This window comes from Leptonychotes weddellii, chromosome 8, assembly GCF_054177405.1.
Source record: "Leptonychotes weddellii isolate Sample4059 chromosome 8, ASM5417740v2, whole genome shotgun sequence".
NCBI lineage: Eukaryota > Metazoa > Chordata > Mammalia > Carnivora > Phocidae > Leptonychotes > Leptonychotes weddellii.
In genome coordinates, this window is record NC_138376.1 from 53908343 (window position 1) to 53930930 (window position 22588).

Genomic DNA, 22588 nt, shown 5'->3' on the forward strand with positions numbered 1-22588 from the left:
ACAGAATGGAAGGGACTTTTTGTGTGTTGAGGCTGATAAGTCCCCTGCATACCATTCTTCCACATATACTTCTTCACCCCTTGCCAGGATCTCCTACTCTTCTTACTCAGATAACCTTGGACTCTAAATTTGGTTGCTCTAAGTCTCTGAACTACTTTGTAAATGAGAAGCTGAAAGAGAATAAAAGTGAACATGAATTCATTATAACAGCATTGTATGTGGACAGAAGGTAGCTACACTTGTGGTGAGCACAGCATAATGTAATCAGCTGTCAAATCACTATGTTGTACACCTGAAACTAATACAACATTGTGTGCCGACTATACCTCAATTTAAAAAATGTAAAAGTAAAAAAGGACCTGGGGCGCCTGGGTAGCTAAGTCGGTTAAGCGTCTGGTTCTTGATTTCAGTTCAGGTCATGATCTCAGGGTTGTGAGATCAAGCCCCGTGTGGGGCTCCACACTGGACGTGGAGCCTGCTTGGGATTCTGTCTCTCACTTTACCTCTCTCTCTCTCCCCCCTCTCTAAATAAATAAATAAGACAGTTCAGCCCCAAATTTATGTCTTCCAGGATTATTTATTTTATTTTTTAAAAAGATTTGTTTATTTAGTTGAGAGAAAGAGAGCATACATGCAACTGGGGGGAGGGCAGAGGGAGAAAATCTTCAAGAAGACTCCCTGCTGACTGTAGAGCCTAACGGGCAGCCCCAGGATTATTTAAACAAATGTCAATTTCTTATTTAAAAGAATGAACACGAGTAACAATACATATATATAAAGTGGCAAACATGAATGTGACTTAGTACTCACTGTATGAACCACACTGAAGCAAGTATAGAGATTCATCAATTTTACATCAGCTGATCACCTCAGGCAGCCATAGATGGAAAACACACATTTTCTTAGATATTTGCAAGGGGGAATGGGTGAGAAGGACCTAAGGAAGGTCACACACGAGGCCTGTGCCCATGACTCCAGCTGGGGCCAAAATCGTGTTGTGAACAGCTTTGTTAGCTGTACAAAAGAGCTTCAGACTTTATCCCGAGAGCAATAGAAAGCCCATAAAGAATTTATACCGGGGGCGCCTGGGTGGCTCAGTCGTTAAGCGTCTGCCTTCAGCTCAGGTCATGATCCCAGGGTCCTGGGATCGAGTCCCACATCGGGCTCCCTGCTCGGCAGGAAGCCTGCTTCTCCCTCTCCCGCTCCCCCTGCTTGTGTTCCTGCTCTCGCTATCTCTCTCTCTCTGTCAAATAAATAAATAAAATCTTAAAAAAAAAAAAAAGTTTATACCGGGAAGATAACATGATCAGATTTGTTTTAGGAATCTCCTTCTGGCTTTAATGTGAAGAATGGAGAAAGAGTGGTCAGAGGGGTGAATGGTGAGACAGACAGATGCCTAGAATGGTGCCTGGCAAATAAGAGGGAGTGATAAACAGTAGGTGAGTGCATGTGATAGCAGAGAGACCAATTATGATGCTGTTGCAGAAATCCAGGCAGAAGAAGGGTTTACTGGGTCAGCATAGTAGCTTGTCGTCACATGTGCATTAGGGTTAAGTGTCCAATACAAGTCTGCAAAGCTAAGAACATCTTCTATGTATTTATGTTGTGTGCCAGATCCAAAGAAAAAGTTCTCAATTTTGTTAGACAAGATAACATTTCCTTTTTAGCAGTTTCCTTTCCTTAAAGATGTTGTCTTTTACCACTAAGTTGCATTACTTCTGAGCTGACAGTTTTGCTGATGACTTCCGTGCTTTGGAAGGCTTGCCCGTACATTTTCTTCTTTCTCGTTTGGTAGTGCACATTTCTTCTCTCATTCTTCACAGCAAGGTTCAAATACATAAGCTTTCTAATTATTAACATCTAGGGGAGGAAGAGATTGGAGAACAAACATTTGAGAGTAAGCAGATGTAGGCCTAATGAGTTATTGTAGAGAATCTCTATCAATTGGTGGCATTATCATTCCAAATGCTGACAGATCGATCTTGGGTAGGATTCAAAATACTCACCATCACCGAAAACAGTTAATTACTTGTGGGGGATCACGTGCTGGCAACACAGGATTGTGCACATAGAAGGCAAATGAAAAAGACTTACTGGGTTTATTAATCTGTAACTTTTTTATAATGAGCATTAATGAATTCATTAGATCTGTTTACTAAACTTCTGGATACTTTCACTAGACAATAAAGCTTTCCATCTCCTTGTTAATCCAGGGTCCTTTTTGCTTAGTTTCAGAGCCATCTGTGATTTCCCAGAACTGGCAACAACCGTTTTCCTTCCTGCAGAAATAATCAGAGTTCGTAGCCTCATATAATGCAAAATGCTCAGACTTCGTCATCATATTGATTTAGGTCTTGGGACACTTCAGCTTGGCAACCATGTGTAAATTGTCAAACTTTTCTGAGTCTTTGCCCTAGATTATGTTAGAAAGTCTACCACAATGCCAGGCATATAAAAGGAAGTTAATAAAAGTTATATAATATATGCCTTTAAGACCATTCTACGTAATAAAAAGTTCTGCAAAGATATCTTTGTCATATTTAAAACATTAGATGGGCTAAAAATAGTTTTAAATAGAAACTCAAAGGTAAGCAGACTGGTGTTATTTGAATTCTATACTTCTACTCAGAAGATTTCCTTAAATTCTTTAAAAATGGCATGCAGTCTGCATTCTTCTTTCATAATACAGACATTAAGCTTAATTTAATTTAGGTAAAGATACTAACTTGAAGTGTTTGGAGTATTAGCTGCAATCAGGTGTGTTTTCCACTTTCTCTTTTCTCATCACCAGTAGATGTCAGTCAGATTTTAATCACTGGTATTGTTGATGCTAAACAAGCTTGGGAAACTCTCAAGTTAGCCCCTGTGGTAAGATTATAGAAATTCAGAATAAATTTGATTTTGGAGGCTACCAGATCATCATGAGATTTCAGAGTAATAAGTGGCACTGTGTCAGCCTATATCATCTTGAGCAGTGGGTCCCATTGTGTATCCTGAGGACCACTGGGAGGCTGAGTTGTGGCAAGAGGTGTGGGAATCCATGGGTCCGCTAAGCATTGTCTACAGAAAATCAGTATTACATATCCCACGTATGTGTACAGCTGTTCTTCAAAAGTGTACAGATGCTACTGGGATTAGAAAAATTCATTCAAAGGCATCACTGAGTTTGAGTAGTGTTTCATTATGTGCTTTCTCAACTAATAGTTGCATAAAGTACAACTGCTCTCATGTGCAACCTTTGGACATTTTAAAGAGAGTTCTTGTGCTTGAAGGTCAAGGACTTGGAGTATAGCAACTTAGAACAGAGAAATTATGGCATGTCCAGATGGCATTTGGAGAGGTTACTAACAGTCCAAGCTGGGAAATAATGTCATGAGGAACTTAATAAAATAAAATAATAAAGGTGCTACAGAAAAGCTAGAAAGGGTGCATGCGCTTGTTTATTGATGAGGGAAAGGGAAGCAAGATAATTTTTAGCCTGCAAATGTATTAATTTGTTTTATTACCAAATGTAGGTCCTTCAGGGGTGGGGTTATCAAGTCAGCAGAGAGGCTCTTTCAGGACCAGGTTGCCCTTGTGAGCTCAGCCTCTTCTGTGCTGATAAGAGGGGGAAGCGGAGGGAGCTGGTCACACATTTTGAGGCCCAGCTTCCCACTGATACATCTGCCATTGCACAGGGTCTCTCTCTTCCCCCCATTTTAAGTGTGAAAATATAAATATAAAGCCCAGTAAAAGCAGGTTTTAAAAAAAGTAAAATAAAACAGGAAGACTTATGTTGCTCTGATAAAAGAACCACCGAGATCCTAAAGAGCTAAGGGAATAAATCTTGGCTTCTTTACCAAAAAGAGCATTCTATGAAGATAAGAAGTTGCGGGGGGGGGGGGGGGCGGGGCAAGGGGGGTTAGGGGGAGGGGCGGCTTTGCAGCCATTGGCGGCCGTAGCAGAGCCATCAGCTAAATCCCTACACTCAAGCCTCAAGCCAGGGACTTGAGCAGTTGTGTATTTATATACCTGTGTTGGAGGGTGGTGGCAGAGAGCCTTCGGAAGAATGCAAACTCAGCATGTCTCCTGGTCAAAGGAAACATGCAAAACCTAGACCAAATAAATACACTCCGCTGTCTCTGGCTTGCTCTCTCCACTCAACAGAGAATGTTGCTTTTTCTATGGCTCTGCATTTTCAAAAAAGATGTGGGGAAAAAAGTTAGATCAGTGGTATTGTTAATACTAAGCAAGCTTGGGAAACTCTCAAACTAGCCCCTGTGGTAAGATACAGAAATTAGAAAGAATAATACAAGAAATACCAGAAAATAGAACCTATTAATTAAAAAAGGTCAAGGGGTTGGGGCTATTTAGTTAAGAGAGGAGATGCCAAAGGAAAGACTTAATAATGGCTTTTAGTAAAAACAAATATGTTGCAGTGAAAATGTAAATCTTGTTGTTGTTTTTTTAACCACTGAGGAAAAATAAGAAGCCAGAGGTGGCAGCAAGGCATATTTAGCCTAGACATGAGGAAGGACTTCTAGGTTATAAGGATGTCTACTCTAATGAAAAGGGGAATATCGTTCTGCTGCTTATGATGTAGTCCGGCTTCAAAGATATTTTGCCTCTTATTTTTAAAAGGTTAAATAACTGTTGGTTCTTTGCTCCCAAATAAAAAGGTTCACATTTTTTTGCTTTTGCTTGTCTGAAAAAATGACCCCAAAGAATCAGAAAAAAATTAATCAAATGGCTTCCATGCTAAGTAATTTTTTTAATTCACCCCAAACAAATATTCATTCCTTAAATCTCCCTGAAAATAGAAGATTCTATCTTAAGTAGTTAAGTTTTTGGAAAACATTGTCTCTTTAAAATAAGACATGTATGTGTCTATACTAAGGGCTTGAAAAGTTTTTACGATAACAGACCTTTTCCTGTGTGATGAGCTTCACTTGTGATGCACACATACACGTAACTCATAATCACACACGGGCAGTGACTAAATTTTAAGTGCTGTCAAAAATCTTCAACCATTAGAAAAATGACAAATTTATTCATTGTACTTCTGTTTACACATCTAACCTTATGTAATTATTTACGTGGGATGCTTCTTGAATATTAACACACAAAAACAAATCAGGCTTGAAATGGAAGACATTTGAAATGCATAGACACTACTAGAAATCATGATAAATATGAAGGTGCTCACCTAAATCAGAATTTGCACAGAAATTCAAGTGCAAACAGAGCCTCACACATGAATTTGCTTATTGAATCCTTCCCTAGACTATGGATACTAAGTGGCTTCGGTTTTATCCCTGATAGATAATCCTGGGGAATTGAGCCATAGCTATAAAATCAATCTTTTGAGGAAAAGTAATTTGTTTTTAATATTTAATTATTAAAATTGAGCTCTTTTACACAACTCCAAAGTCTACGGTGACAGAGCAGAATCATCGGCAGTTTCTATGGCAGCAATTTCTCATTTTATGTCTTCTTTGCAGCTGCTTTATTACTACACAGGATTAGTAATGGGTATTAATTCCTAACACAAAGTAAAAACAATTCATGTTTCACCCTCAGCATTAAACCTGGCCATAACCCAATCATTTCCAGATATTGTGCCTGCCTGGAAATATTTAATATGAAACTGGTAGTAGCATGCTCTCTTAGATCTTTCAGGGGAAATAGATCAGGAGAAAATCTAAGTGAGGCGAAGGGGAATAAAATATAGGGACTGTACTGATGACGAGGAGGAAGAGGATTCCTGTGACGGGAGCCAGTGACCACAGTCAGGGCGCTCCCCCCTTAGGAGCGGTTGTGTAGAGACCGCTGTTCCTGAGCAATGGGGGACAACAGCATGCTTTGTTCTGCTTGATTCTTCCAGCTCTAGGTCTTAGCAGTAAACCTTCTCAGATCTGAAAGGGAAAACATTTTCCCTGTTGTCAGTTCCACTGAGGTGGAAGTGAATTCTTCCCCTCCATACCTAACTCCTAAGTGAATCTACAGGTGTCTTACACAGCTACAGTCTTCTGCAAAATTTGATACCGTAATTTGGCTTTTATTTACAAACAAAAAAGTGACTAATCTTAATTTGTGAACAGTGACATATTAAGGAGGAAATTGAAAGAGTGTTCTAGCTTTAGTTCATTTAAGCTTGAAAAAAACAGAAAAAAAGAATCTAACCCTTCAATACTTGGTACATCTGACTTCTCAGTGTCTGATCTGTGGGGACACAGCTTTTCTGTATACAGCTGGCCAGTTCTAGTGGCCAACCAGTGGCTGTACAAGGCTGGGAGCGACGGGCAGCAGTGTTACATTGGGCGGGGGCCAGGGAGTGTTTTCAGGGATTGTTACCCTTCCTGGGGTACAAACTGGGGAACCTCCCTGGAGGCTGGGAAGACTAGTGATCTAGAGGAGGGGGCAAGAAGGAGTGTCTGAATATGCCTCACCGGGGACAAGGAAAGAATCCACACCCCTGTGCTTTCTGGGCCATTTCTACCTTTGGCAATGTCATTTCCTACTGATGAATAATGCCTCTGAGATGCATCCTCAGTCAGAAGTTTCCACTTCCACAGTCACCTACAGGACAGAGTTGAGAGGTGCTAGGCAGACCCTACACTGAAGAACAGACGCCTAATACCTTCTTGTGAATTTGCATTTCCTTGTTCCCTTCCTGCACCACGAACTTCCGCCGTGGCCCTGGAGGAATACGGCGTTAATGTTCTTGTACACTCACAGGAGTGAGTTCTCCGTTTGAGAAGAGAGTCAGGGCACTGAAGGAAGAGCTGAGACAGAAAGAAGGTAAGGAGGCAACAGACCTCAAAATTGCCTTGCTGTCATAACCACGGACACCTCTGCTGCTGCTTATCTCCCACGGCATGTGGTAGAAATAAATTAGCCTGAGTAAATCTTGAGAAAGCATGAGGCTAGAAAAAAAAATTCCAATACTTATTTCACCCTTACTTTCCCTTTTATGTTGTAAATTTGAAATATTCTTAAAAGAATGAATATAATAGGACCGAGAAATGTGGGGGGGAGAAAAAAAAGCTTTTTGTTGAACTAGTAACATCAGGGGCCTGCGGAGAACTGACTCTGGGACAGATTCTGGGAGATTTAAGAGATTTTCACAAGGCGTTTTGCCCTGAGAAGGAAGGCTGTGCCCAGGAAGCCTGCCGCCTCCCCCCACCCTTCTCACCCTATGCCTCAAGTTACTGTTAATATTACTAGATCAAGTTACTAGGGATTTCTCAACCTCAGCACTGTAGACATTCGGGGCCAGGTAACAGTCTGTGTAGACAGCTGTGCCGTGCATCGTAGGATGTTGAACAACACCCTTGGCCTCTGCCCACTGGATGCAGTAGCAACTCCCCACTCTCCCGAGTTGTGACAACCAGAAATGTCTCCCGACATTGCCAAGTGTTCCCAGGGAAGGTTGAGGAAGGGGGAGAGACAGAACTATCTCTGATTGAGAACCATGGATCCAGAGTAAGCATACCAAACTGGGTTCTCTATTTCACACGCTCCATGAGAAAGTGGTACCTCAAGAACTGGTACAGGCCGTCTCCTCTTAAAAATTCCTCCTGCACATTAGCATTTTAAAATCTCTCAGAAGTCCAGCCTAACTTTGTTTAAACCAAAGCCAAATATATTTAAGCACAGTATCCCTATTTTCCACTAACATCTATCAGTATTTTGTGACGCTTTGTCCTTGAAATACACTTTGGATGGGCTTTGACTGACAGAGCCTCATGCAGTGAAGAATTTATCTTATTATTTTGATGTTTCATGTGATCAAAAATCTGGGAACATGAACATAACCATTTTTTGTGAACGTGTTTCAAGGTCATGAGAGAGAGGTCTTTTTATGAGGAAGAGACACATTTTGTTTTTCCCAGAACCTTGAAAATTTGGGGGAGAGTCAGAGCAACAGAGGAGAGACAGAGATGGAGCTGACAGCAAAGGTCCTGCTCAGAACTGCAAAGGAAACTGCCTGCTGACTGCCTGCCATCCCCTTCCCCTCCAGAATATCAGACAAAACCAAATTAACATGAGAGGAAGATAAGCAACAGTACCTGCTCTCTGCCAGGACCTCTAAATAACTATCCAGTGAAAGTTACATATGCCTATGATATTATATTATAATGAAAGAACAAAAATTCATGCAATTAAACTCAAGTGAACAAATGACAAGTGAGCAAGTGGCTCAAGTAAACAACAAATTGAAAAGTTGCACGAATTCCAGAAAGGATTCATAGAGACTACAGCTAGGAACTGGGAACACTTCAGGGGCCTGATAGCTCTCTCGAGTCCTGTCCTACTCGCTTTGGCTTGTCTTCCTTTCTCACTCTCACTCTCACTCTCTTCATAGCTTTTCTTCTCTTCTGTTCCAACCTCCTCTCCATGGACAGGCTTCTGCTTTCTCACTGTCCTGGTCCTCAAAACTTCACTTGGCACGTGACTTTATATTGTCCTGAGGCTGACTTTGGCTCTGGTTCTATATGACCTTTTCACAAATGACTTGAGTGTCCATGGCCATCCAATGGACTAGTTAGCCCTGGATCAGGTGTTTGCTTCTGGTCTGGTAACCTGCAGCCAAAGGAAGAGGGCGTAGGCACAAATTATTTATAGGGTCGCCCAGACCTGCCCATTCAGCAGACCATAAGGGCCAAGGCAGTTCTTAAAGAAGGAGGTTATGGATGAGGTAAAAACCCCAAACACAGCTGTTACAACACACTATTGTATTTAGTTTACAACAACGTGCTGACAGAAACCATAATAATAATAATAATAACAACTAGCATTTGTTGAGCAGTTAAGTGCTAACTGTATGTATGTCAGGTGCTTTTCTAAATGTTTTTCAGTGGTTCACTCATGTTTTCTCATAACAAACCTATGACATAGATAAAATTATTTTTCCCATTTTACAGTTGAGGAAACACAGAACCCGAGAAGTTAAGTTCCCCACATCAGGCAGCTGATAAATAATGGAACCTAGATTCAAACTAGGCATCTGGTTCAGTCAATGCTCTCCGTTACCCTGCTGAACTCCTTCTCTGGGGGAAAAAAAAAATCAGAAAGAGGGGCGCCTGGGTGGTTAAGTGTCCGACTCTTGGTTTCAGCTCAGGTCCTGATCTCAGGGTCATGAGATCAAGCCCCAGGTCCTGCTCCCTGCTCAGCTCGGAGTCTGCCTGAGATTCTCTCTCTTCCTCTACCCCTCCCACTGCTTGCACTCTCGCTCTTTTTCTCTCTCTAAAATAAATAAATAAATCTTTTTTAAAAATCAGAAAAAAAATAGACCTTTAGGCAATGGGATGCCTAGATTTCAGCAAACTGTCTGGGGTGGACGGGTATTTCAGAAAAAGCATCAGCCAGTATTAAAGGAAACCTGCCTGTGGTTATAGATCAATCATGTAGTTTGTGTCAGAATTTCCATGCCCAAGATAGATGTGTTCTCTATGAGCTCACTAGTAATTTCCAGCGTTTAGAGTGTGCCTATTGCTTGCACCCCAAAAGTCCACAGCCCAGGGACTGTTCTCCACAATCCCGGCCGAGTCCCGGCTGCTCACTGAGCGGTCTTGCAGCAACACTACCTCCAGGTCTCTGAGAGAGGGAAACCTGGCTCCCCCCTCACCTTCCAGCCTGCCCATCTGCCTGTGGCATGATATGTGTCTTGCTTCTTCATTGGTTCATCAGAATAATAAGTGTGATCCCTTTAAATGTAAGGAAGCATTCTGAACCAGGGTATGGGAATCCACACCTAAGAAAATCTGTGACCTTATGCAGATCACTTCTACTCCCCCGAACTTCTATTATTAATAGGGTAGCCATTAGAGCTACTTCCTGAAGACTTCTGCCACTCAGATGTTATTTCAGAATCAGAAAACTCTAGCCTTTAACATTTTCCTGACATTAATTTCAGTGAAGAAAAAGCTCATTGCTCTTTTCTTTTTCTATGTTCTACATTTTTGCTCAGAATAATGTTAATAGTTCCGGGCCTTTGCCCAATTCCAGTCTATGTTTTAGAAATATTTGCCCAACAGGAACCGGAAAAGTGAGGGGTAGAAGTGAATGCAGGTAAACCTTGGATGTGAGGCTATGCTTTTGATTTCCTGGAGGTTTTAGATGCTGGGTGGTGTAGACCTCTTGTTTGGCATCTCGCGGCGGGATCTTGTTGACCCGGCTGAAAGCAAAATCAGAGAGGAAGTTTGCAAAACAGATTTGCAAAGTTGTATTGGATCATTTTGAAAAACAGTATTCCAAAGAACTTGGAGATGCCTGGAATACAGTAAGGGATATACTAATATCTCCATCATGCTGGCAATATGCTATCTTTCTTAACAGATTCAATTATTCCTTTGAACTGGAAAAAGATTTACATTTAAAGGGCTATCACACACTCTTTCAAGGATCTTTACCCTACTATCCTGAATCAATGAAGTGTTACCTTAGCAGAACTCCAGATAGAATGCCTTCAGAAAGACACCAAATTGGAACTCTAAAAAAATACTATCTCCTGAATGCTGCCTCTCTTCTCCCAGTATTGGCTCTGGAATTAAGGGATAGGGAGAAGGTTCTGGATCTGTGTTCTGCTCCTGGAGGCAAATCGATAGTTCTGCTGCAGTGTGCTTATCCAGGTAGTGTGCTTTTCTTTCAGTAATTGACAGCTTTTTATTTTTTTAAAAGATTTTATTTATTTATTTGACAAAGAGAGACACAGCGAGAGAGGGAACACAGCAGGGGGAGTGGGAGAGGGAGAAGCAGGCTTCCCGCAGAGCAGGGAGCCCGACGCGGGGCTCGATCCCAGGACCCTGGGATCATGACCTGAGCCAAAGGCAGACGCTTAATGACTGAGCCACCCAGGCGCCCCAGTAATTGACAGCTTTTAAATACCCATATATTACAAAAAACTTTTAAAGTGTATGAGAAGAAGTGTAAGATTGAGCTTGCAGACTTTGAAAATCTGAAAAAAAACAGGACAGTATGTCGAATGGAAGTTTTAGCTAAGAAATCAGTGTATTTTTTTTTCCAGCTACATACTAGCAGATAATTTTGAACAAAGCTACCATATTTGGAAAAAAAAATCTGTCAGGTAATATGAATCCTGATAAGCCAATAACAAAGATTTTTTATTTTATTGTTGACTTTTATACTTGAGAGTCTTGTATTGATATCTCATTATACTTCTGGGCAACAAAATATACACATTTAAAGTCACTTTTTGTATCATTAGACCATAAGGTTATAAGGCAGTTCTGTCCAATAGATATATAATGTGAAGTGCATACAAAATTTTAAATTTTTAAGTACTCATTAAAAAAAGTAGAAACAGTTGAGATTAATTTTAATAATACATTGTAACTCAGTACATCCAAAATATTATTTCAACATGTAATCAAAATAAAAGTTATTAAAGAGATTAAAAAAAAAGAAATATTTGCCCAACCAAACCTTAGCCAGTCCTTTTTATGTTTATATTTAGTCTGATTTTTTTTTTTTAATATAGTGGTTTCGCTACACACTAAGATTTGGATCGATCAGCCGTCTTCTTTAACCAGTGGTCAAATATATGAGCAAAGATGTGGAAATGCGAATGGACATGGCAAGTTCAGAGAATGGTGTGAAGGTTCACATTAGGTGTGGGGGAAGAGTGGGAGATGAGCCAAAAATAATTGACCAAGGACACTTTTCGAAAACCTGGGTGTGTAGTACATGGCAAAGGGCAAGATAGTGGAGCCAGGAATATCAGAGTTTGAGTCCTGGCTCTCCCACTTACTAACTGTATGACCTCGCTTGCACATAAGAATCTCTTTGAGCTTCAATTTCTTCCTCTGTAAAATGGGGAAAATAAGAGGATCTATTTCGCTAGGTTATAGTAAGAATTACATGATCTAAATCATATTAAATTCTTAATAAATACTCAATAAATATTCACTAGTAAGAACTCATAATAAAACTCAAAATGTGTTAGCCAATCTTTTATCCTAGAGAGACTTGAAATGAACATTTTGACAGTAAATTTTCCAATGGACCAAATCAAAACTGGGTATCAATAAATCATAATTCCTTGAATCACTGAACCCAAACCTTAGTAACTCTGTCAGGTAAGGACGTAAAGAAAAATTTAGGACATATGGCTCCCTCAGCTTGAAATTCTTGGTACTGTCAAAGGGTGTCACTCCAAAAGTGGGGAAGGGAGGTTTGCCAGGAAACAATGCCAGAAAAATGCATTTACTTACAACTTACTCGATGACAAGGGTGCATAACTAGCAGTTCACTCAAAAGATATCAGAGGTACCAGTCCCAGACCTGTATTAAGACTGGCTTCATGTTTGTGGTCATGTTGTATGTATAAACTTCTTAACAAGCATATAGCAAATGTTCAGTCAATATTAGTGGATTATTTAATAGAAGAGCATACAACTTTTGTGCCTGTGCTTTAATTACTTTAAATAAAAGAGAATTATAAACACAGTTTTTGTCTTCAGGGATGATTTTAAACACAGTGGTTTCCTTTGCAGGTCAAGATGAGTTTGGAAAAAGGTATTAAAATAATGCGGTCAAAGTTTACTAAACTAGAACATTTCTTGATATTTCATGGGTAACATCAATAAAATTCAATAATGTGAAAAGTTTTCTTACAGTTCACCTTCTAATCATCATATGCCATAACATGCTTATCTGCAATTTACCGTTTTCAAAATAACTTCCGGTGTAGCTGAGAGGTGAACTTATGACATTTTTCTGAAACTATCCAGCAGAAAGAGCAATTCTCTTCTGAACAGAAATTAATTAATTAATATTGGAACTATCAAGTTATAGAATTACTGTTCTATATAAAAGTCAAGGGGTGCCTGGGTGACTCAGTCAGTTAAGCATCGGACTCTTGGTTTCAGCTCAGGTGATGATCTCAGGGTCCTGAGATGAGCCCTGGGTTGGGCTCCACACTCAGCACAGAATCTGCTTGAGACTTTCTCTCCCTCTCCCTATCCCTTTCCTCTCTCATTGTCTCAAATAAATGAATAGATAAAAAAATTTTTTTAAATGTCAAAAGGAGAGTCACTAAAATCCCTCTTAGAGGTCTTCAACGTGAGGTAAAATTGCCTTCTTGGCTGGGTCCTGTGGGAAGGAAAAAGTTTTCACTGACACTCTCAGAGTCCCTGGCTGTGTCTGAAACACAAACTGACAAAGACAGATAAACAGGAGAAAAACATACTAATTTATTTAATGTAAGTTTTATGTGACATGGGATCCTTCATTAGGAAATGAAGACCCAAAGATACAGTTAGTCCTGTATACTTTTATGGGTAATTGTAGTAAACGGAGGGAAACTTAGCAAGGCCTGTTTGTTAGGATTCTTTCAGTTCCCTTCATCTTTAGAGATAAGGATACTCCTTTCTTCCAGGTATAAGGAGGGCACCTCTTACATGAGGGTTTTATAACATATTGCAGGGAAGAAGGGATGGGAAGGTCAGAGTGACCTCCCTGCTTCTGCCTTTTTCTCAAATTCCTTCAGCTTAAAATATTCAGCATGCCAAGGTGCCATATTTTGAAGATAGTGTGTCTTGTATCCCATCAATCCCATTCCCACTTTGGTTATGGATACCATCTTGTCCTTCCAAACTCCCCCCATCTGATTGTCCCCCACAACACATGACCAGCTCTGTGTTGAGCTCAGTGTGTTATTTTGAAATCAAGCTCAAAGCTTTCCCTCAAGTAGCAGATCCCTCCCTTCCCATCCCAGAGCTATGCAGGATTCTTCTCTTCTCTCACCCTCACTTCTCCACCCTGTGACACACACCTTCACCCTCTGACCTCTCTCGTAGGGTGAGCAATTGCTGTCCCAGTTTGCCGACTAGTCTCTTGGGATGTGGTATTTTCCGTTCTAAAACCAGGACAGCTGGTACCACAGGTGAAGAGTGATAAGAGAAGAGGTAGTAAGAAGTCCCTGGCAGTCCTTCATGTTTCTTCTTCTTCTTTTTTTTTTTTTTCTTGCTTTCAAATCTCACAAACCTGTGCTCATGATCTGAGCCAAGTTTTAATTATTTTTGTTCCCTGGAGTATTTGAAAAAGGAAGAGAGGGTGCTTTTATTCAATTGTTTCTTCTCATAATTTATCATTTTAAAGCATGATCCTCTGAATCCATTTTATAAACCATGAAAATGTTTGTTTTTATTTGCTAATATGTGGCAGAATCTGCCATTGAAAATTGTCTTTCAGTAAAATGTTAACAACCCTTAATAAAGAGAAGAATACTTGTAATGATTTTCTTTCAGAAAGGTGTATAAATAAGTATGTCCGACATTCTGAATAAGGATGTTCTCATGTAGCTAACTGTGAATAAGGGAGAATGGGAAAGTAGCAAAATATCAATGTATGTGGAGCTTTGGAAATCTAGATGAGTTCCTAAATGGAGATCTTAAATCCAAATCTGTCAACTCAGTAAAGATGGGTATAAAAATCAGTCAAAACAGCAGTCTAGCATCTAAATCAATTAATTAAATGCTTTATGACACAGCTAGTTCTTTTGTATCTTGTAGTTTTATCCCTAAGAGACCAAGATAATCAGAATGGATCTGCAAATAATCATTCATTTATACGTATGTCTAACCATTTTCAAATTGAGCACCTGCTCTGTGCCAGTTGCTCTTCTAGGCATGATTCAGGCAAGTCTCAGTGTGCGGCCTCATGGAGAATATAATACACTGAGGGTATAGAATCAAAAAAAAAAAAATCCAATAGGTATATCATTAAAACTCATGCTATGGGCTTTGGAGGAAAAATAAAGGGTTACAACAGAAGGGAGAAAGAACAAGGTAACCTTTTTGAAATCTGAAAGTTGCCATCATCCAGGCAAGGGTGAAGGAGAATTCTGGGGAGAGAGAACAATTTGTGTGAGGGAGGAGCTCTCTTAGTAGTTCAAGGAACCTGGAGCCTTGCCAGCAAAGGGGAGATACTGCTGAAGGATAGTCACTGATTGCCTAGAACCTCGTAAGCTAGGGCAAAGGCTTTGCATTTTATGTGAAATGTAATGAGATGCCATTTAAGGGTTTTACACTTAGATGTGTGGTCCAGTGGATATTGTAACAAGATTACTCCATTACCGTGGTGAAAACAGATATGGAAAGGCAAGAGAAGTAGCAGGGAGCCCAAAGAGGCTGCATCTCCGCAATATGGTGGAACCAGGAGGGGTCCTCTGCAGGCAGGAGGTGGAGACTGAAAGCGGAGATGGGGTGTTTGCTTGCTCGCTCTTTTGCCTTCAGGGAGCCGCATTCATTCATTCCATTCACTGCCAGGGAAGATGATAAACAGCTCCGCCTCATGGAATTTTATTGGTTTGGGACACAGAACTGGATAGAGAAAGATTAATTAATATTACTGCTGCAAGAAATTATCAGCTCATGAAAAGTTGCACTGTGTTAAAAACTAACATGCTTACTTTGTTTATGGGAAACATCTGTTCATAGTGTTTGCTGAGGCATCATTTCTTTCCACTTTCCTCTCTTCTCTCTGGCATTATATTCTGGTTTCTGAAAGTCCGTTTATTTTTAACTATAATTATTACTTCTGATCATGTAGCTAGTTATGTAAGCAGTGGTACCTAATGACTCCCTAAGCCTCAAATTATATTAAAAGGCAATAAGCAATATCTAAGAGGTGCCAACAACCCTAAGGTTCCTTAGAATTTTCAATTTAATTATTTGGGAAGTGGGGAGGAATGCCTCTAACTGTGAAAATTCAGAGTCCTCTTCATGTAACATTTTTAAGGGAAAAATAAGGCTTGTATTTTTATTAAAAACATGTAGGGACAAATGATATGCTCCAACAAGTTTCTCATTACCATAGCAACTTCTTATCTTTTAAGTTCAACAAATCATTTTAACTACTTGGTAAATGTTTAGATAAGAGTCCAGACTCAGAGGCTTCATTTAAAAAATAAAAATTGAAGCCTCACAAAACATTGACACAAGGAATTAAATTCTACAAAACTGGCTAACTTTGGTCTCACAGCAGGAAATTTTATAGTAGTTTCAGTAGTACTTAGTGGTTCTTTATTAGCCATGTGGAAATGCTAAAACTTTTACAACCTAGAATTCTGTAGTTTTAGTATGTGGCAAATATCCCTGGCCTAAGTCCCACTGAGCTTCTCAAATATTTCAGCTATGACAAGCTTAAATCTTTTTTCAGAAAATATGACTTGTTCATATCTCATTTTGGAAAACTGTTTAATTTGTTTATAGTACAAATCAGAAGCAAGTCATCTCGTATTTTATAACTTATTTTTTCATGTGTCTCCTATGACTCTGGAGAGCCTAGACATTTCTACAATGATTTTAAGCCCGATGTAGGTGACAATGAAACTAGCACAATAAGAATTTCAAATAAATTCAGTGCCTCAAAATGTGTACAATCATTTCAGTATTCAGAAGTGAAAAAAAATGGGGAGAGAGAGAGGATAATCTGGGTAATTTCTTCCTATTGGGGAAGAAAATATTTAAAGATGATAGTGTAAATAGCATGAATGCCGACTTAGTCATATTCTGTGCTTTTCTTTAACGTGGCATACTTTATTGCTATCATAAACTGAATTTTCTACCTAGGATTGCTTTGCATTTATCAGTTTGTATTGTTTTAATTAAGTATATTGACATTTATTTAGTCATTTATAAGTGACCATTGCAAGTGTTTTTTTTTCCTACTTATTTTTGCAAATGGTAATTCTGGACTTACAAATCTCTAGAAACTGTTCCTGGCCACAACACGTATTCAACAAATATTCATTCCCATTCCAGCACTGGAGGAAAAAAAAAATATGACCTTTGAAAAACGTAGTCCAGGGAATAAGTATATGAATAGAAGGAAGGATAGAAAAATTACCTGTTAAAAAAAATGTGTACCATTTAGGATTCGTTAAGCAACAAAATTTTTGTTTCTATTAAATACAGACAGGTAAAGTTACCTAAGAAGAAACCAAATCCTTCCTGTTAATCTCTTAAACATGTGTCAAATCCTTAGGTATACAAAAGGTTGCAAAGTTCTTAGTTTGTGATATTCTTATTTAACTGGCTAAATAAGAAATACAACTTTGCTTTTTTAGAATGTTACACTGGGCAAATATTTTATTGGATGCTTCATAGAATTTAGGAAAGAGGATGTTCCAAAATATGCCTGAACACCTAATGGTGTGAGAACCATATGCAACTGAAAGAACCCATTCCAAAAAACTCTGAGAAATCTTAGAGATTCCACATAGTATCCTTCATAATTGCTCTATGGGCTATATTTATATCCATATCCTTTCTACAAAGGAAAAATCTTAATATTAATTAATTTTCTATTAGCTTTTAACCACCTCATTCCATAAATTTATGAAAAAAAATTCACTTAATTTTAATAAGAGAAAGTAAACAAAGGGCCCCGTATTTTTCAGATCTGTGGTGGCATGAAAAATCTTCATTTTATTTTCAAATAAGCCTCAATTTAAAAAAAAGAAATCCATGGGTAGATAATATAGTTACAGATATAGAGTATTCTTCAGTGTATGTCTACTATGTATCTATGAAGAAAAATAATTCTAACTGTATGGAAATTAGACATTAAAATAAACTGCTAATTTCCCCAACGCATTTCTCTACTCTGCAGATGCTAATATGCTTTTGATTTTACATTCATTAATTTCTTCATTCTATCAACCCGTATTTATTAAACATTCTGTGCCCAACACTTCGCTATGTGTTGGAAACATAAAGATCAATAAGGCTTGGTCGTTGCATTCCAAGACTCACAAAACATCCTAAGGCCAGCTCCCAATCCTGAATCATGTATATGGGAGTGTAGGAGGATCACGTGTATGAATTTAGGACGATCATTATGATTATATAATTAATCAGTTATGCAAGTGATATTTTAAAACCCTAGCCTCATAAATGCTTACTCATAACTGAGAATAATTAACTAGTTGTAAAGCCATAAACAAGTCCGTTAACCTCCCAAAGAACTGATGTATTTGAATTATAAAATACAGTGCTGAGACTAAGTTTTCTTCTGTATTTATAAAATTGAGATGAGAGTGATCATTAATCAAATGCCTCATCGGTGGCGCCTGGGTGGCTCAGTCGTTAAGCTTCTGCCTTCGGCTCAGGTCATGGTCCCAGGGTCCTGGGATCGAGCCCCGCATCGGGCTCCCTGCTCTGCGGGAAGCCTGCTTCTCCCTTTCCCACTCCCCTTGCTTGTGTTCCCTCTCTCACTGTGTCTCTCCCTGTCAAATAAATAAATAAAATCTTTAAAAAAAAAAAAATGCCTCATTGATGTGGATGAGGAGCAGAGGGCTGAAAGCTTGTGTCCATTAACCAAAGGAAAGAGAATATAAAGTTTAGTGGAGTAAGACCAAATGGGCAGTGTGAACTACCCACTCCTCCTAAGCCTCCCACAGGCACATAAAGTGCCAGAAAATTCACTCTCACTTATCTGGGCGCAAGGAAATCTGTGGCATAGTCTCTTATTTATTGATATCTAAAATATATTAATTAAGAATCTTATCTTTTGGAATTACAAAATCAACTCCATGTGTTTCATGAGATTTTAAACTGCAAAGCTGCCCATTTACAAACCTTTGGTTGTACTGAATGGAATGTATAGAATACGATAGATTGAAAAAAATATGTAATAGATTGGAACAGATATTTAATAGGGTAGAGGAAAATGGCCCAGGATAAGAATATTCACAATCCAGAACATTAAAACTGTTCGTTCATCCAGGTTAATTTGAAGTCTGTACAATTTGTTAAGTGTAAATGTTAATAAAATTAATATGGAACATCAAGAAAATCATTTGGTAGTTGTTAATATTAGACACAGCCTCGTGACAGGAAATACCAAGAGCAGGGACTACATTTTACTCATTTTTATCTAGATGAAGCCTGTATCATTTAACTTGTTTTGGGTTTTCTTCCCACAAATCTTAGAAAATTTGGTGTAGATTTGATGCATATTTATAGTAACTGGTAACTACTTGGGCTCTCCTCCTGGTCTTATATTTGATTTTGTTATTCTCTGTTGATCTACTTAGCCAAATGACAATTTTGATAAGCTATCTCAAGTCATCTTTACAAAGAGGTGATATATAATAAGAAAAAAATTTTCCTTGGTATCACAGATTTGAACAGAGTTCCTTATGTAAAGTAGCAGCTGAACACACATTTGCTGCACTGAGCATAAATTCATTGAGTCTTTCATAAATGAAGTAAATAAAGAGAAAAAGACCTCAGTTTGTTCAAGGCAACTCAAGTTCATCTGAGAAGAGCAACTATGGTATGTTTTATAACCTTAAAATTTACAAAGGAAAGTTTTTTTAAAATTTGGAATATATCAGTTATTTCCAGAAGACTGATATATGATTTGGCTTTAGTGTATTTTAGCCAGTCTTGGCTTTCTAAATCATTTTGAAAATAAACAGAGCGTTTGAGCCATGTTTGTTGTTAACTAAGTAATAAATCACAAGGCTTCAGCTAATTTTTTGAGGTCATTAATATAATGCAGTTAATCACTTTAGTTAAGACATATGGGCATTTTGCAAAAAACCTGTGCCAACGATCCTTGAAATAAGGTTAAATAGATCTAATTTATGTTAAACTTTAATTAACCATATGCACTACTATGTAATAATGTTCATACATATGTTGCTTACATTAATTGCTTTTATAAGTTAATTACTGCAACACACTTTGTCTTCTGTTCATTTGAAACTTAACAAATGTTCACACCAGCTGTGGAAGTGATTGAAGGCAATAAACGAAAAAAACATTGGTTTACTTGTTTAAATTAAATTTGCTGTCTCAAGCTGTCCTGTGTCTTAATACATTAGAAAAGACACTTGGGGAGTGATGATCGTATAATTCCAATTTTAATCACTCTTTAGTCATCCTTAGTTAAGTAATAGAGTCGTGAACCTTTATGTTTGTTTCCATTTTCTGCTCTGTGTCGTTAATTGGATCATTATTGACTGTGCTTTACTTTTATTGTGACAGAATGTGTACTTTCATACGATCAGACATATACCTGGTCCTTATACGGAAATAGACAAACTATGTCATGCCTGATGTCCTTTATGGCCACTTTTAGTTGGATACTAATGTTTGTGTTTAGAGAGATGATTCTTACAGACAAATAGCACTTTTTAAATAATATAATACATCTTTTATTATTTTTTAAGATTTTATTTATTTATTTGACAGAGAGAGACACAGAGAGAGAGGGAACACAAGCAGGGGGAGTGGGAGAGGGAGAAGCAGGCTTCCCGCGGAGCAGGGAGCCCGACGCGGGGCTTGATCCCAGGACCCTGGGATCATGACCTGAGCCGAAGGCAGACGCTTAATGACTGAGCCACCCAGGCGCCCCAATGCATCTTTTATTAAGACAAAAGTTTACCTTTTTTAATTTTAGCAGTTTGTTCCCCTGAATCTATACCACGTTGGAGAATATAATGTGAGAAAGAGCTACTACTACACTATCTCATTTAAAAAAAAAAAAAAAAACATTATTTTTCTTAAATACTATTTAAATCACTTTTGTTAAGAGTCAAACTTCAGAATCTCTGGATAGAGATGGTGAATTGAAGCACGCTTTTGCCACAGATTCCTTTCTGAAATCCCAATAAAATGACTATAACAGTTTTTTTTAAAGGTCATACCTCATTAGGACACCGGAAATCAAATCGAGAACACAGACAACAACCCTGGAAATCATATGGACAATCGGTAATTGACTTAGCAGAACCTAGAAAGTTAAATTCTAAGTTAGCAGCTGGGGAAGCCTGACTTAAACTACAACCAAAAGGCTCAGGACTCTCAACACTAGGCACGCCTGGCAGTGGAAGTGAAATGGGGGCTAAAACAAAGGCTTCTTTCCTTGTAAGTTTGTCAAAGAGGCAGTGAGACCCCAGAGCTCCTCCCAGACTCCACATAACCAGGGAATTGACCCTCCCAAACTCTGGCAAAAATGGGAGGTGTATTCTTTAGAGAGACTGCAACAGAGAGCTTCCAGACTGTGGTCCCCGCACAGTTGAGGGGGGAATACTATACTGAGAACAGGCAGGTAAAATGAAAGGTAACATATTATGGGTAGCTTTCTCCCAGCTGACACGCAAAACAATGACAAAGAGGATTACACCCCCCAAGCCCTAGAAGAGCTGTTCTCTGAGGAATTTCTATAGCCAGGAACAAAAACCCCGACTCCATAGAAATGAGGGGGACAGGAGGGGGATAGTTCCTGATGAAAAGACCCAGCTGGATCATCCAATGCTAAAGCCCACCCAGCTCAACAGAACTCTCAGTCAGTTTTTACTCTCCTCACTGAGATCAGCTGAGGATAGGGATTGTATGGTCTTAATAATAGAAACACTGAACATGGATCCTACCAAAAATATGTACCAACTCTCTTGGGAGAGTGAGAGCTTGGGCACAGAAAAAAGTGTGTGTGTGTAGTGAGGGTGGCAGGGAGATGAGGAGAAAAAAAGCCTTATCTTTATCTTCCTAAGAGGAAGTCAATAGATAATGCCTGAATAACCAAGAGGCAGCAGATAGACATCTTATTTAGATTTGTTTTAATTCAGTTAGATCTGAAAGCAGTTGGCTTGGGAGGAAGTAACTGTGTGACTCTCTCAATTATATGCACATATCACTTTGATAAAAATAAAAACTAAATTTAAAACTATAATAGATGCTTACATAGTTCTCATTTAAAAACAAATTTTAAAGAGAGTAAAAGAAAGCTGCTATTCTTTCTTTACCAATTTCCCTGTTTGACTTTTATAACTTATTTTCATGTGTGCCTCATGATTGGCATCTTAAGACCTACATAGACTTAGGAATTACCGTGTTTGGATGCCCCATCCTACATCATATCAAAGAGTTTAAAACACGTCTATATCCTGCATTAAATATAAGTTACATGTGGTATAAAATTTAATAGGATTTTTAAATTTCGCTTTTTATATTATTATTTCTTTAAGGAATCCATTTCCTTTATGGTTTATTTGTTAGCATCACCAGCCTTTCTGTACTTTATTTTACACTAAAAGTGTTCTAAAAATGTCTGGAAGACGTTTCTTGAAAATTCTCATGAACGAATGTATAACGTTTCTGGTAACTAAGAATATAAGTCTGTCAATTCACTAAGGTTTATATGAAACACAAATTAATTATATTGCTCTAAAACAGGTTTAAGCTTGAAAAAACAAAAGCAGTCATGATTTCTGAGTGTCATTTATTCTCAATAAAGCAGCAAGAAGGGAAAAAATCTAAATTTTTAAAGGCCAACATGTTTTAGAGTATGTTAAATGAAAATCACCATTAGGTGCTCAGATTGGACAGAATTCTGAGCAGAAGGTATTATGTTAAGAATTTTAAAGATTTTGGGCGCCTGGGTGGCTCAGTTGGTTAAGCGACTGCCTTCAGCTCAGGTCATGATCCCAGGGTCCTGGGATCGAGCCCCGCATCGGGCTCCCTGCTCTGCGGGGAGCCTGCTTCTCCCTCTCCCACTCCCCCTGCTTGTGTTCCCTCTCTCGCTGTGTCTCTCTCTGTCAAATAAATAAATAAAATCTTTAAAAAAAAAA

General features: G+C 38.7%; 1 protein-coding gene across 4 annotated transcripts in view; it reads left to right on the forward strand.

Annotated features, from left to right (window-relative positions):
• KCNQ5 (potassium voltage-gated channel subfamily Q member 5) overlaps positions 1–22588 on the forward strand; it is a 476049-nt gene that overhangs the window by 248176 nt on the left and 205285 nt on the right. The window contains exon 1 of one of the 4 annotated variants that reach the window (XM_081828549.1): positions 6253–6780. The exons of the other annotated variants lie outside the window; for them this stretch is intronic. The gene's annotated coding sequence lies outside the window, so the exon portion shown is untranslated. Of the gene's footprint in view, positions 1–6252; positions 6781–22588 lie in introns of those variants that run through there. 4 annotated transcript variants of the gene reach the window in all.